This window comes from Notamacropus eugenii, chromosome 2 (genome assembly GCF_028372415.1).
Source record: "Notamacropus eugenii isolate mMacEug1 chromosome 2, mMacEug1.pri_v2, whole genome shotgun sequence".
Taxonomy (NCBI): domain Eukaryota; kingdom Metazoa; phylum Chordata; class Mammalia; order Diprotodontia; family Macropodidae; genus Notamacropus; species Notamacropus eugenii.
The window spans coordinates 489,060,821-489,077,489 of NC_092873.1; positions in this window are offsets into that span (position 1 = coordinate 489,060,821).

The window sequence follows — 16,669 nt, forward strand, 5'->3', positions numbered from 1 at the left end:
CTAAAGGATTTCAATTAATTCTAGCTATTGTGAAACATTAGGAAAGTAATTCCTAACTCATTGTACGATGTGCCTAATTTGTATATATCTAAGGAAATGTAATCTAACAGAATCATATTTTTCTAGAGGCCAGATAAAGGGCATAAATATGTTACTGAAAGACAAAGCTAGGATGATTAAAAGTTGTATTTTCTCTGAAACATCTTTTCTTCCAAAAATAGTAGGAAGTAGTACATCTCCAAATATATGTTGGGGGAGAGGGAGGATCTTAAATCTACCAAATAGATTTGAACTAGATTTGATGAGAGATCTGGTATGAGTTATCTTTTGAGATGTAATATCCTCCATTAATCTAGTGAAGTAACAGAATCCTGGAATGTTTGAGCAAGACTAGTAGAGGTGGTTGTTATTCAGCTTTTTCAGTCATTTCTGACTCTTCATGACCCCATTTCGGGGTTTTCTTCGCAGAGAGATGGGAGTGTTGGCCATTTCTTTCTCCAGTTTATTTTACGGATCAGGAAACTGGGTTTCCTGGATCAGGGTTAAGTGACTTGCCCAGGATCACATGAACTCATTAGTGTGTGAAGCTAGAGTTGAACTCAGTCTTCCTGACTGTACCCATTGTACCACCTAGTTGCCCAAGTAATAGATAGAGTTAATAGTAAATAAGGTGACGTGTTTGAGGTCAGGAAGACCTGAATTTAAATCCCATCTTACTCTCTCTGTGACTTTGGGCAAAACACTTAATCTCTTTCAGCCTAAGATACCTTGCCTGTAAGATAGAAATAATCTTAATAATGGCAGTACATGCCTCACCAGAGCTCCTGAGAGTTGGAAATGAGGTCATGTAGGTAAAGGGCTTTGGAAACCTGTAGATGCTTTATAAATGCCAGTTATTATTAATGTGTGGAAGCAGCATTTTGTTTTCTTAACTTGCATTTTTTTCCTAAATAAATCAATATGGAGAGAAATTAATCCATTCTAATGGTCAGTGTATTTAATTTCATTGACTGCTTAATAGTATCCTTTGCATGTGTAAATGTAATTGCACAGCCACAGAATCAGGTGGCAGAAGATTAGGGAAAGCCTGATTCATTTTCTTCCCCAACTTAGAGGATGACTCCCACCAGACACAAGAATGAAGTTGGTAATGCCTCTGATTTTCAAAGCCCTACAGAAAAAGGTGGTGTCCTACCTGTCTTAAGAGGAATGGAACAATTACAACAAGTAATGGTTACCCAGTGCTCCTCCAGGAGGCTAGTTCAGTCTAAAAGTGACATTGGCTAAATAGCTACTGTGAAAACTCCAAATGATTAATCTCATTTGGAATGCTACAAGGGATTTCAAGTGCAAATTCCCCTTGTGTTGTAGATATAATCCTTCCACATTTATAGTTATGATTCCATCATCCTATATTCCTACATAATCAAAGTTTTTATTTGTCTATCACATGGAGGTTTACAGAGGCTTCTCCTCCAAACAACCCTGAGAGTGAAGCAGTACACATTATTCCCATTTTACAGATACAGAAACAGAGGTTTGGAGAAGTTAAGAAGCTTGCCTATAAACATTAAAACCAAGATCCAAACCCAGACTACTCAAGTCTAGGTCTAGTACTCTTTCATCAGTGCATGGGTTCTGGAATAGATGACCTGGTTCTAATCCTACCTCTGAGATTCCATGCATGATCTTGGGCAAGTCAACCTCTCTGTTTGCTCATTCTTCATCTATAAAATCTTGGCAGTTGGACTACATGACTTCTGAGATCCCTTCTTGTTCTAAATCTATGAGTTTATATAATCCAGTACCCCACCATTTCATTCTCCATTTGCTCCTCCACTCCAGTGAGGTTTCTTTAATTCCTTGATGTTTTGTTCAAAAAGGCCAACAATTTAGTATGGAACTAAATCAGTCTCTCTGGGTGGGGATCATAGGCTCATAGATTTGGAGCTGGAAGGGACCTTACAATTCATCCCTCTAATCTGCTCAGTATTGACTAGCAGTCCCCTGAGTGGCCTGTTCATTCCCACATTAAACAATGAATCCTGGCAAGAAAGTCTTAGAGCTCACCAGACTCTCCTGATGTAATTAAAAAGCATTCCCATTTTTCTTTTTCTCAGTTGATACAGAGAACAGCTGGCCTTCATCCTCTATAAAATAACTCTTAATATTCTAGTGGACCATTACTAAGGATATGAAGTCAGATGTACACAAAATATCACATTCAGTCTTACGTTATTTTGACTTGGATCCAAAAACAGTTGGAAGTCTGTCTTGCTCTTGGTGATCTCCAAGGAAGGAGATTCCACAACAGCCCATGTTTCAGAATCCTTGGAGTTAGGAAGTTTTAACTTACATGTAACTCAAATCCCCTCTCCTGCAATTTAAGCCTGTACTCTCCTTCTTTTGTCCTCAGTAGGTAAGGATAGCTATGAATTGTTCAGAAAGTATTTTTTTAACCGTAAATAAATTCTTCCTTGCATTAATTTGAAATTATTTTTCTCCTGTATTTTCTCCAAAAAACATTAGTCTTCTTGAAATTTGGCTGTTTGTAAGTAGTTACAAAAATGCACTTACATGTGAACAATGTATGAATATTTGCCCATTTAACAGATTAACATTTAACAGATGTCTAAATAAATGATTTCAGTGTTCATCATCATAACATGTAACTAGCTATTAATATCTGTTGGGAATGTCTCTATATATAACTCTGCTGAATACTATGTCATATACATTTTATTTTGCAGAGTTAATAGTAATAATTATATTAAATGTTTCCCTACTCTCATTCTTGTTCCCTTATATCATTTTAGTTATTATTTCAAAATGTATTATTAGTTTGACTCATTCTGTGCTCTCACCAAGAAAGTACTTCTGTGTAAGTTGGGAGGCTTCTCCTTTGGAATACATTATTCACATATTGGAGAGTGTTCTTCCTATGTATAATTCGAGGAACAATGCAGCGTGGTAGATAGAGAGCCAGCCTTGGAGTCAGGAAGACCTGGGTTCAATCTGAGCCTTTGAAATGTACTAACTGTGTAACCAAGCATAGGTCACTCAATTTCTCAGTTGCCCAGGAAACTCTAAGATTGCAGATTACAGAGGAGCTGTTGATACATTTCACTGTATAGAGTTTACATACTGGGAGTTGTCCACTCCAATAAAGTTAAAGGTCTACACCACTGCCCAGGGGTATGCTGGTAAATGTTTAACAACTGGCTTTCTTGGGGGATGTGAGGAGGAGACATACCACCATCATTCTTTTAAATTTAAACTGCATCATTAATATTTTCTCCATCAGTCTCAAATCTACACCATCCACAAATCATGCAAGCAGGCTCTGATTTAGTTGCCGAGACACAAATGTTTACACTGAAAATTTAGGAACTGACTTTGGTGGGTAGTTAGAACAGATTCCAGCTTACCTCTGCTACTACCTTAAGAATGACCATCCCCTAAGCTTCCAGGCTTTCTCTCAGTTGCAGTAGTTTTATACAGGTCTCAGAGGTTGTAAACAAATTCCTCAGTCAATGTGAACAGATTTCCACTCTTACATAAGAAGGGGTTCTACGTCTAGAAAACAATTGACATGTTTTCTAATAAAGGTATTGGCATAAGCGGTCTGCTCCAGATGTGTTTGCACTAGGGACAAATGCATTGGGGTGATTTTGAGTCCACCTCTAGAGGGTTTTACGCTGTTGAAATTCAATTTTTGTTATCCTGTGAATTGTACTGTAATTATTTTGTATTTGGTATACCGTCCCTTAGTAGGAAGGGAGTTGGGGAGCAACAGGTGAGCGTAAGTTAGGACTGGGGAAAGTTTCCAGGTTGTTATATTTTTTTGCCCCATGATCAAAAGATGAAAGTTAATAGCAATAAGGATAAATATAAAGGCTCACATTTTCACAAATTCAGAACTAAACAAATGCAAGATGGAGAGGTGTGGCTGCATAGAATTCATCTGTAAATGAATCGGCAGAGTCATATGCCAGCTAAGAACACTTATGGAATCTGGAGCTGCATGGAAAGGCAAGAGTCTAGGACCAAACAGGTCCAGAGGCCTCCCCTAATCAGACCTCAGCTAGAGTGTTATGTTCAGTTTCATGTACTACCATTCAGAAAAAGACCTTAATGAGATGGCTATCATCCAGACAAGGGCAGTTCAGATGGTGCACATGTACATATATGGAAAGAGCTAGACATATTTAGCCTGGAGAGACCTTGTGACAGTGGGATATGTGATAGGTGTATTCAGCCCATTTGTTTATTGGTGATAACATGGAAGACAGAATATGATTTGTTTTCCTTGGCCTGAGCAAGTAGAATCAAGAGCGAAAAGGGCAGAAGTTGCAAAGAGGTAATTTTAGGCTTCCTCTGAGGAAAAGCTTTGCCAAAATTATCTCTCTACCAAAATAGAATGGACTGGGGAACTAGTAGGTTCAACTTAATGAAAACCCTTTAACCAGACTCTGCATAAGTCTTTGTCACATGCTGCAGAGGGATTTGGGGTTCAGGTGTGGGTCATAGCACATTAAAACTTCACTGAGGACCCTTCAAATACTGAGATTCTGTGATTCAGTGAAGCCATGTTCAATGTTTCTGATCTCTGCCCATGTCAAAAATTCAGAGGATTAACATATTTTGAGTTGGAAGGAACCTCAGACTACCCACCCTAACCCTTTCACTTTACGAATGAGGACATTGAAACACCGAGAAATTAAAGGATTTTCCCAATGTCACACAGGTAATTTGTGGCAGAGCCTGTGTCTGAAGCTAGGTCCATCTGATTCTAAATTCTGATCCCTTTTCATATTGGACCAGATGATTTTTATTGTTTATTTATATTATTATTATGTATCATTTATATATTTATGTATTATATTATGTATATTTATTATTTTCCAATAATCATTTTTTTTCTTCTTCCCATCCCCCCAATTCTACTGAAGGAGGAAATAAACTCTTTAATGGATTAGCATAGTCAAGAAAAATAAATTCCTATATTGCCCTTGTCCATACATACATGTCTCATTTAAATATTGAAGAGTTCTAGAGCTCTATCAATAAGTAAACATTTATTTAATACCTACTGTGTGCTAGCAACTCTTCTAAGTGCTTGAGGTACAAAAAAAGGTCAAAAGGTAATCTCTGATCACAAGGAGTTCATGATCTAATGTAGCAGACAACAAACAAAAAGTACTAACAAGAAATATACAGGTTGAATAGGAAATAATTAGAAGGGGTAGGCATTCGAATTAAGAGGAGTTGGGGAAGACTTCCAGCAAAAAGAAAAAGGGGGGGGAGGATTTTAACTGAGACTTAAAAAAAATCCAGGGAAGTCCTTGGTGGAATTGAGGAAGAAGAGTATTCCAGGCATGGGGTAAAGCAAGAGAAAACTCCCAGAGCCTAGAGAGAGAGAACATCTTGTTTGTGGAACAACCAGGAGGCCAGTATCACTGCAACATGTTACATGGATGTTATATATGTCACATGAATGGGAATAAGATGGAAGAAGATTGGAAAGATAGGGACTAGGTCAATTAGGGCTTTGAAAGCCAAACGGGATTTTTTATTTGATCCTGGAAGAAATAGGAAGCACTGGAATTATTGGTTATGGTTATACTTTAGGGACTGAAAGGAGGATGGATTGAAGTGGAGAGAGATCTGTGGCAGGCAGACAAACCAGAAGAGTATTGCAGTAGTCCAAAAGCAAGATGATGGCAGCCCATAGCAGAGTGGTAGCAGTGTCAGAGGAAAGAAGTGGGTGTATCTGGCATATGCTGTAAAGGTAAAGTCAGCAGACCTTGACAATAGATTGGATATGTGGTGGGAGAGCAGAGATTGAATGATAGTGAGAAGTTAAATATGAGGGACCTGGACCTGGAACCAGGAAAGCCTGGGTTCAAATCCTACCTGAGATTATTGACAACTGCATGATCCTAGGGGAGTCATTTAATTTTTCTGTGGCTCATTTTTCTCATCTGTAAAAGGAAAGGGTTGGGTTTGAAGTCATTTCAGGTCTTGCCTTGCACTAAGTCTATGATCCCATCATCTCCACCTGATACAACATTTAGTGGCTCATAATTTCAACTAGCACCATTCTTGACTAACCAAAGGCTCCTTTATCAGATAGGCACTGACCCTGTAGGCATTTTAAAAAATGATAACTGGCCAAGTCTATTGAAAAATTGCCTTTACTCAGAGTCCTCACTGAGTCTCCCTTTGTGCTAAATGGAAAGGCTGTCTCTGTTGAGTTAACTGTTCCTATAACTGCAGGCATTTACTTCATTGTATTTTCCAAGAAAGGTCCTAAATTCGATGATGTCATATGTTCAGGCCACACACATGGACTTCACTAATTGCAACATTTACTGGACCAATCTGCATTTCTAATTTTTCATAAAATACCAGGCACCATTCTTAGAACCTAGCAGCACCTCCTGCTATAGCCTGGCATTTCTATTGCTAAAGTTCCTCTGTCCTCCTCACCCCATCCACTCCCTACAGTTTTGGAATTGTTAATCATTTAATAAGAATGTCCTTTTCCAAAAGGAAAAGTGAATTATTTTTAACCTCCTATTCTTCTTTTTATATTGTTGAATAATTCTCTACCCAAAAATCACAACAACAAGAATTCTAACCTTATTTTAGACATAAAGTAGAAGGCGTAGTCTAATCCTTGGCTCCACCAACTGGCATCTCAGGCAAGTCACTTCCTCTCCCTGCTGCTCAGTTTCCTCATTTCTAAAAGAAGAAGGTTGAGCTAAATCATCTCAAGCCTGTCTTCTAGTTCTAAATTCTATGATCAAGAAATCCCAGAAATTCTAAATATATTGGTCTTTGGAATCCATTTAGTCCAATCTCTCCCCCTGAAAGATCCCTATGGTGATGTAATTTACAAGTGGTTCCCTATATTTTCCTTGAATATTTCCAGTGACTAGCTCATTTCCTTCTAAAGTAACTCATCTTTGAATAGCTCTAATTTTTTAGGAAGGGTGTTGTTATGGTTGTGCTTTTACCTTTCCTGTTTGGTTACATCAAACCTAAGTACTAAATGCTAACCCTAAATACTCTTTGCAGTTTTTCCTCTTCTCCTAATTTTATTTTCTGGGGCCAATCAGAACTTGTCTAATCCCTCTTGAAGAAGTTGCTTCTATACACTTGTTTTTCAATTGAATCCAACTCTTCATGACCACATTTGAAGTTTTCTTGGCAAAGATAATAGAGTGATTGTTTTAGAGATGAGGAAACTGAGGTGAACTGGGTTAAGTGACTTGCCCAGGATCACTCAGCTAGTAAATGCCTGAGGGCGGCTTTGAACTCAGGAAGATGAGTCTTCCTGACTCCAGGCCCAGAACTCTATCCACCGTACCATCTAGCTGCTCTCTAGTAGACGACATTGTTCCAAATACTTAAAAACAACTGATATAACTTCTGCCCTCTCCTATCCAGTCTTCTATCCTCCAGGCTAAATAAACCTCGTACTTTTTAACTGAGCCTAACAGATCATGAGCTCAATCACAGTTCTGTTTGCCTCCTTCTGGATACTCTCTATCTTATCAGGGTTCTCACTGAACTGTGGTGCCCAGGCCTGAGCATCAATCTCCCTATGTGTTCTGACGGGAACATGGTACTTTAGAACCGTCTTCTTCTTATTGCTAGACCTCTACCCTATCCTCAAGGAGTTCCTCATAATTTTCTCCAAGGGCTAACGCATAAGGCATGTGTTCAATAAATATTTCCCGAGGATCACATAGAAAATATTGAACGCTGCTATGTATTAATGGATGCATATCTCCTATTTTCCCATTTTCATTTCTTAGTCTCCTCATCTTTCTTTTTGCCTTCCATCTGGATGAACATGAATACGCTATGTCTTTTATTAATTCTCTCAAGGTGCTTTAAAGAAAAAAAGTTGAAAATCATCTCAATTGATAAACAATATGGGAAATATGGAAATATCAGTCTCAGTTTTAAATGGTAAAACAAAAGATAGCATCCAATTAAGAGTAATATTTTCAATCTTTTTTCTTCCAGAAATTCTCTAATTGAATTATGTTAGTCTTTACCCATATAATGGATCAAAGGATTCCCAAATATTTTACAAATATAATATGGAAAGTATAGTATATTGAATCACCATATTTTAAAGTTGTAAGAGACATTGGAGTCCACACCTCTCTTTTGACACATGAGGAAACTGAATCCCGAATGATCTTCCTGATGTTACCAAGTTAATTAGTAAGAGAAGGGAAGAACCTGGATCAAATCATTCCTTCCTATTGGACAAAAAATCAACGCACAATTTATAATTAGCCAGTACAAATAGGCAAGTAAAGGAAATAAAAGACATCAAACATAAATATTATTTGTAAATTTGGTTCAGAATCTTAGGGAAGCAAACACATTTTGGCAAATATTTCATGCATTCTCAATCCTTCCATGTGAAGTAATCTAAATTTGAAATTACTTTATAAACTTCAGCTATCCTATTCTAAAAGAAAACATTTATTTTTTTGAGATTGTTGGGAGAAAAAAAACTTTCGGGGTCTGAGTATTTTCTCCAAAAAAATAAATGCCATATAGAAAGTCAAAACTTTTGTGGACTACTTTGCCTTTTCATTTCCTTGCTTCCCCCTCAGATCACCAAGCTTCTTTTGCTCATGAAATTTAGAGCCAGATGTCATGACATCCAACTTGCCCCCAGAAAAGGGAACCAGGATCCAGGCAGGAGAAAAATTTCATCTAAGATTCATTCATTTCTTTGGCATTTTTTTTTTAAATTGAGCTTCTAATGTGTGGACAGCACTACACTATTTATTATTGTTATTACTTTTTGAATTTTTTGAGAGGTGGCAACCCCATTCCTGACTTCATGGGCCATTTGGTGATCTTAGCAAAGTCACTGAAACTCTTTAGGTTTCATTTTCCTTATGTACTAGTTGAGGGATTTAGGCTGAATGTCCTCTGATGTATCTTCCAGTTCTAATGCCATGTTCCTGTATTAAGGAGTCAGGGAAGGTCTTGCACTGGGTCCCAGGACAACATCCTGCCATTTTTGTTTTTTAGCCATGAATTTCTATCAAACCAATGTGCTTTTAAAATACTTAATGCTAATGAATGGAGATCACCCATGTTTCAGTGTCACACTTGAGAATCAAATCCACTCATTAATTTTGTTGATGATTCTTTCCCTCTGCCAGGACAACAAAGGCCAATTCTCAATTAAATTCTTACCATCATTTTTTTGTTATTAAAAGAATAATTCACCATTTTCACCTTCTGTGCCACCTGAGCTACTTGACAACTTGTTTGGGGAAGACTTGTGCTCATCACTATGAGTTGTCTCCCAGACACCCCTGAAAGTCTGAATTGCTTTTGAAGGGGCTTTGTAACAGTCTTTTCTGTGCCCACCTTATTACTTTTCCTTTTGATGCACTTGAAGATTAGATACGGTGAAATGCAAAGAACATCAGGTAGATACTTTCATCACTAATGCTTCCACAAATCTGTAAACTCTTGGTGTAAAGATCTGGGTTCTAATTTACTAGAAAATAGGGCCTTAATCATGGCTTTGAACTAGGTTGTCTGCCAGTCTCAAAATTTTTGCAGGTCTCAAGTATTTGAGAGACAAAACACAGTTTCAAATTTTCATGAATGTTCTCAGGATTTTTCAAGAACAAAATACGTACATACGTATATATACATATATATATATAATTCTTAATCATCCCTCTTATATGATGACATCCAAAATCAATATTGTTTTTTCTCATTATTGAAAAGAAGAAAAATATTAAAATAATGAACTAGGGCAAAGTTTCATTCCTCAATATTTCAAACTTGACTTTTATGTTTGCCTTGGCAGGATAGATCACTTGCCGGGGTTTTGTTTTAAATAACTTTTTTAAAATGTTTAATGTAGTTGAAAAGCCTACTCTGGCATTAAAAGCGTGGAGAAAGGAAGCATGAGGGACCAGAACAAGTATTAGACATGGAGGAAGAAGATTTGGATGCAAGGCTGAGTTTAGCTTTTGACTAGTTTTGAGACCCTGGTGTGATGGCAAGCAAAGTAGGATCTTTGTTGTTTTTGTTTTAGTATAATCAAGTGCCTCTGACTGAATCTTGCCTTTATCAATCAAAAGTCTTTACTAGGAGTAAAGTGCAGAAACAAGAGTTTCTTTAGCTAGAAACAATATATGTATTTCTTTTGTTAATTATTTTAATGTGATTCAAGATCTTCCCTACCCACTAATGGGCCTGAGAAGATTTGTAGGAAGACCCACACCTTTTATTAATCAGGCACTAGTTCTGAAGAGTTGCGATGCCCTCTGGCTCTAAAAATTGTATAATACTCTGAAGATGAGGCTTTACTTTGGGGCTTACTGACTGGAAGTGTTTGGCCAGAGGAGACTCTGACAGTTGGATCTGTCTGTTGATCTGTGGTGTATATATTGCTTATGTCAGGCAGCTGGAAGCACTGTCTGTTGATTTGTGTTTCTATTTTTTCTAAAAGTTCAGGGTGCTCACTTTTTCCCCTGAACTAAGTGAATGATGTATGTGCTTGATTAAAGTGATTGTTAACCCCTCAAAAGTTGCCTTTCCTTTTAGAAAAGCAGATCAAAGAACCTGTGATAGCGGCCCCCCTGTGTATGTCAGAGTGCTTACTGATGCACCTGAGTGAGGTCCTGGGCTCATTTTCTTCATCAGTTAAAATGGAGTCAGTCATTCTACTACCTACTTCAAAGGATTACTGCATCTCTACCCATCTTTCTATCGTTCTTGCCTGTTACTCCCCTCCACAAACAATATATTCTAGCTCCATTGGCCTATGTGACATTCTTCAAATTATGCTCCATTTTTCATCTCAGTGGTTTTGTATTGGCTCTCTCCCATGCCTAGAATTCCCTCCCTTCCCATCTCTACCTCTTAGAATCACTGACTTCCTTCAAGACTCGGCTCAAGGGCCAATTGCTGTGGGAGAAGATTTCTAGTTCCCTCAAGTGCTAATGTCTATCTCAGAATCAGAAGGGGTCACAAACATAAGGCTGTCTGCAACCTTTAAAGTTTTCTATAAATGTTACCTTTTATCCTAGACTCCAAGGACATCATCCAGAGAAGCAGCTTCTGAGAAGGAGATAGTCATGCCCATCAAGTGCCAAGCAGCAGGGCAGGCAAGCCAACCTCACTGAGGCAGCAAAGTGCCCTGGGGGATATATAAGAGGCAACCAAGTCAGTGCCACCCTTTCACCTGCAACCTCCAACCACTGATCAACTGCTGCCAAGAGGCATAAAGAACAGCCCAGGCCTCCTCAGCAGCCACAGTGACTGAAGACCTGGAGAAGAAAGCCCTCAGCACCATCAAATGGTTCAAATGGATTTTTTTTTCTTTTTTATGGAACAGACAATAAGAAAAGACATCAATTCTTTTTTACATTATTCCCAAAGGATGCATGACCTTTTCTTTTGATATGTGTTATTTCTATGATTAGGAGATGAGCTCCTGGAGAGCAGGGGCTGTCTCCGCTTTTCTGTGTATGTCCTCAGTCTCTGGCACAATGCTTCATACATAGTACACTCTAAATTTTGCTCCATTCATTTATTATTATTATTCATTATTATTATTATTATTATTATTATTATTATTATTATTATTATGTGAATAAAGCATTTTGTAACTATAATGTACAAGCACACATAGACATATATACATGTACATATATGTGTGTGTATATGAAATGAATAAACTCCAAGAGACAGTGTCTAGGTAATTAATTATCAATCCATTAATTAAGCTAGCTGGCAATCAATAAATTGATGGTCAATGGTTTTTCTTGGTAATCAAAGACCCCAAAGGAGATTCTGAGATGCCTTAAATACCTTCTGAAAGGGCATTCCCTGAACAACTGAAAATCAACCTCTATTGATGGACCTTAAGAGAGGAGATGTGTCAAAAGTTTCCAGCTCCTTTGGCTAAGAAGGTGACTTGAACATAAGACTTAGCTAGCTGGCAGCCTCCTGCCATCTCCATCTGTTTTCCTCTTCATGAGCTGGGTTACCCTGAACTCCAATGGAAAGGACCACTAGGGTTCCTTCCCTCAGGGCAAGAGCTCACTGTTTTGTTTATATTCTAAACAGAAATTGGGTGTCCTAGTTGGGTGAGGTCCTGCCCCAGATTGATGAAAATGTCCCTTGAGGGCTAGGAGAAATCTCATCAGTCAGTTGTGTGCTTCAGAGACTGTCTTAGGCAAATGTGGTGAAGTGACTTGCCCAGGATCACACAACTCGGAAGTGTCTGAGTCCACCTTTGAGCTCAGGGAGATGAGTCTTCTTGCCTGAAGTCTTCTTTCCCTTCTTGCACTATGGCCCCACCTAGCTTCCCCTTTCATTTTATATGTAAGGTAAATGAGGGAAGTGACAGTTCACACAGCTAGCTGATGTGAAGTTTGAATCTAGGTACTTTGGCTCCAGAACCACTGTCCTCTCTCTACTATACCCCACAGGAGATAGACAAACATATACATATGCATATACAAACACAAGTATGTCTTCCAGACTCCACCTGGACATTCACTTTTGACAACTCATTGATAAGCTTTTCCCTACATTAAGCTGAAATGCATCTTCCCATATCTGTAACCCATTGGTCTCAGTTCTATAATCTGGAATCAAGGCTGATTCATCTTGAATATGACAGCCCTTTAAAAAAAATAATCAGCAAAAAAAAGTTATCACATCCCCTCTGCCTCCTCAGAAGTCTTCTCCAAGTTCAATGGTCTCACTTTCTCAAGCAGTTCCTCAGAGAATGACTCAAATCTCTTTAAACATCTGAATCACTTTCTGTAATTAAATGAATGAATAAATGAATGAAAAAGCATTTGTTAAGTGCTTTGTATGTTCCAGGCACTCTTTTTTTTTTTCATTTTTAACTAGGCTGACTACTTCATCATGTCCCAGAAAACTCTTCCTCTTCATCTGTCTGCTGTTGTTTCTTAATTTAACACTGGAATTTCCCCCTTGAAAATATCCTGCACCTCTGCTGTTGCTCTCTCTGATTGGATGGCTCCTTCTAGGATCTCTGTTTAGGGAGGCCCGTCTGTCTATTCATTTCTCCCCAGCTATATTCCAGGCTTCTGCATCATCTTACCTCTCTTTTCCTACCTCAGTGCTCCCCTTCCCCCTTTTCAGCTTCTTCTCTGAGTTGTTTTCCTCCATTAGAAGGTACTTTCTCTGCCAACACAAACTATTTTTGTCTAGGTCAATAGATAGATATACATATATCATTATTGTTATTCGCAGGGCTTAGCACAGTATCTGGCACACAGCAAGCACTTAATAAATGCTTGTTGACTGACTGACTGCTAAATACTGGTGATGCAAATACAAAAAAGTGAAACAATTCCTACCTTACAACTGGCAGCTAGGCACACTTGAATTCAGGAAGACAGAACTGAGTTCAAATCTCATCTCATCTTATCTCAGATCTTTACTAGCTATGTGACTTGGGGAAGTAATTTCACTGCTCTGGGCTCCAGTTTTCCCATTTGTAAAATGAAGATGTTGGATTTGAAGACTTCTAATGTCCCTTCAAACTGTAAATTTATGGTCCGTTAATCTTAAAGACCTCCCATTCTAATAAGAGGAGACACCGTCTAGTCAACAAAGGGAGTATTGCTACTGAGCATCACAGGGATGGTGATAAGCTACATAAGGTACATCATTTATGGACTCTTTCCAATAGCAGTGTTATTATTGATTTGATGACTGTACCAAAGGCGAAAGGTAGACAGGAGTGAGGTAGAGGGGAGTAAGAACAGCAGACAGATGGCAAGATAACCTGAGTATATGGCTTAATGCCCAGATGGTATGTGAAGGTGAAACATGATCTGGTCTATGGAGCCAGCAAGTAGATATAGTGAGCTAAAAGAGTTAGCTTGTACTTAACTCAGTTACCCATCAAAGTCATGGATGCCTTAAGGTGGCACTTTCAAAGATGAGTGTGTTAACTTCCCTTGGGACTAGGGGCATGTATTCTGACCTAGTTTCTTCAGTTTGTCAATGACCTCCCTAAAATGTGGTGCTTAGAGCTAAATACCTTTGTCTAGATCTGTTTTTTTCCAGAACTGTGTACCATGAGATTATCATCTCCCTGCTTCTAATTACTATGCTTCTTTTAAGGCATACTATAGTCACATTTTAGGGGGCAGCCATATCACACAGTGCATGAAAGCCAGGGACAATATTTCCCTCTTCTAGCCTGCAAAAACCTACTCTTCTTTTCCCCTGGGCACAGAGGCTTCCCATATGTGTGGGAGAGTTTTTTGGTCATATTAAAATGTTTCCTTTGGTTTGTACGTTTGTTGGGTTTTTTTTATCTTTTTGTCTCTTTCATATGAAATATTTCCCCACTACGCCTTCCTTCATCTTGTAACTGTGCAGTTGACTTTTTGAACCTTAAGTGAGGATATTACATTTATCCTTTCTAAGTTGTACATCATCAGATTGATTTTTTTGTTTAAGCCTGTGGAGACTTTCTCTTTCTCTTCATTTAACGTCCCATCACTTTTGATGTTGAGGGCCATGTCGACCTTCAAATAGAAGCACATAATTTCGGAATTGAAAACAACCTCAAAAGGCATGCTTCCAACCTGTACTCAACAAAGAATTCCAACTCCACTGTAACTGGGAAGGCATCAAAGTACTGGACAACACACGACCAAAAACAGGACCTGGGGGACACTCTAATAGAAATGTCTTTCCAAGTTGACATTGATACCCATTTCTCACTGAGTCTGGTCCTTCAACCACCTCTACCAATCTTGCCCACCTTTTCTCTTTTGTACACATAATAGTGCAAAGGATTTTCTTTAATGTCTTATTAAAATAAAAGGATACTATGCCTATACCGTATGACATCGGTTATCTTTATCAAAAGAGGTTTTCCAGATGTGATCGGCCGTACATCACACCACGCTGGCTTTTGGTGATTGTTGTTTTGATCTCAGGAGCTTACAAATCATCACTTAGTAACATGTTCAAGAATTTTGCCAAGGCTTACAAGCACTGTGGCAAATTCTGGAGACAGAAATATATAATAAAGGAAGACCTGAGTTCATGTCTTGCCAGATAAAACTGGTATATCACTTTATTTTGCTTGACTGTACGTATTAGTAAGGGACCTTTTCTGGGACAAGGAGAGAAGTGGAGAGCAAGACTGATAAATAACAATACACATGGAAAATGTGATTATATTTTATTCATTGAAATTAAATAATTTGACAATAACTGTTTAGTAAACAAGTTTGGGTCATGGTACCCAGTTCAGTTTTTGTTGTTGTTTATTTGTTTTTTAAAGAAAAAGAGAGGGGCGGAGCCAAGATGGCGGAGTGAAAGCAACGACTCACCTAAGCTCCTGGAAAAACTCCTCTGGATATATCTGGGGGGAGAGTCTGACCAGACTTTGGAGGTGTAGAATCCAGTGGGAGACGGACTTTGACAGATTCGGAGCCCAGGCTGGACTGGAAGGTCCACGGGAGGGATCTGTTCCACGGGGGTAAGACCCCGTTGCACAGCGCAGCGCGGTCGGCGCGGCAGGGCGGAGGCGACCCGAGGGGCCCGAGAGTGGCGGGCGAGACCAGCGGAGCAGGAGATAAGCCAGGCTGAGCCAACGATATCAGCGCAACAGCCTTTGAAATCTTCAGCCTAAAGATGGGACTTCAGTGGGTCACTACTTGAACATCCAGGAGCTGGGATGACGGAGTGATCAGTAAGTGCTCTCCCCTCCCCCCCGATGACCGTGAGGGAACCATAAAATTCTTCCCCAGATTGATCCTGGATCAGTGGGAGCAGCAGAAGGGGGCGGGTGGTCTCATAACACCAGAGGCTGGAGAGGTGGCAAAGGGGGATTCTTCCTACCGTGGTGGAGGCTATCTGGAGGGACAGACGACCCAGGGCAGAGAAAAATTCGCACTGAGACCCAAGCAAGCCTCAGCCCGGGAGACGAGCCCCAGGAGGGGCGGGAACACGCATTAGCCTCTAGGCGTGCCCCAGCCCTCCAGGGGAAAAGGGAAGACAATAGGGAAGCTGGGATCACCATCCCCCCCGGACCTTGCCTTTGCCTCAGGCCAGCTGAGGAGATATCCTGAGACCAGACCACACCTCCCACACACCTATCAAGCTAAACCCAGGGTTGATCTGGGAAACAACAACAACAAAAAAAAGCCTGCTTTTAGCCTAGACAAACATCAACTCAACTTAAAAGATCTGTATATTCTGACTGAAAGAACCAAAAGCTACAACACTCAGACAACATCATGAATCGGAAAAAGCAGACGAAAAGTGAAAAAACCATAGAATCTTTCTATGGGGATAAGGACCAAAACACAAACACCAAAGAGGTCAGAGCTGAGACTGTACTTCCATCTGAAACCTCAGATGGGACTATGAATTTCTCGCAAGCACAACTAGATTACCTGGAACGTCTGAAGAAGGATATAAAAGAAAAACTGGCCAATGATTTTAAAACCATAAAAAAAGAATTCACTGATGAGAACATCAATCTGAAAAAGAAAATTGAAGAAATGGAAAAGGAAGTTCAAAAATTAACTGGAGAGAATAATTCCCTAAAAGGAAGAGTTAATCAAACGGAAAAGGAAACTCAAAACCT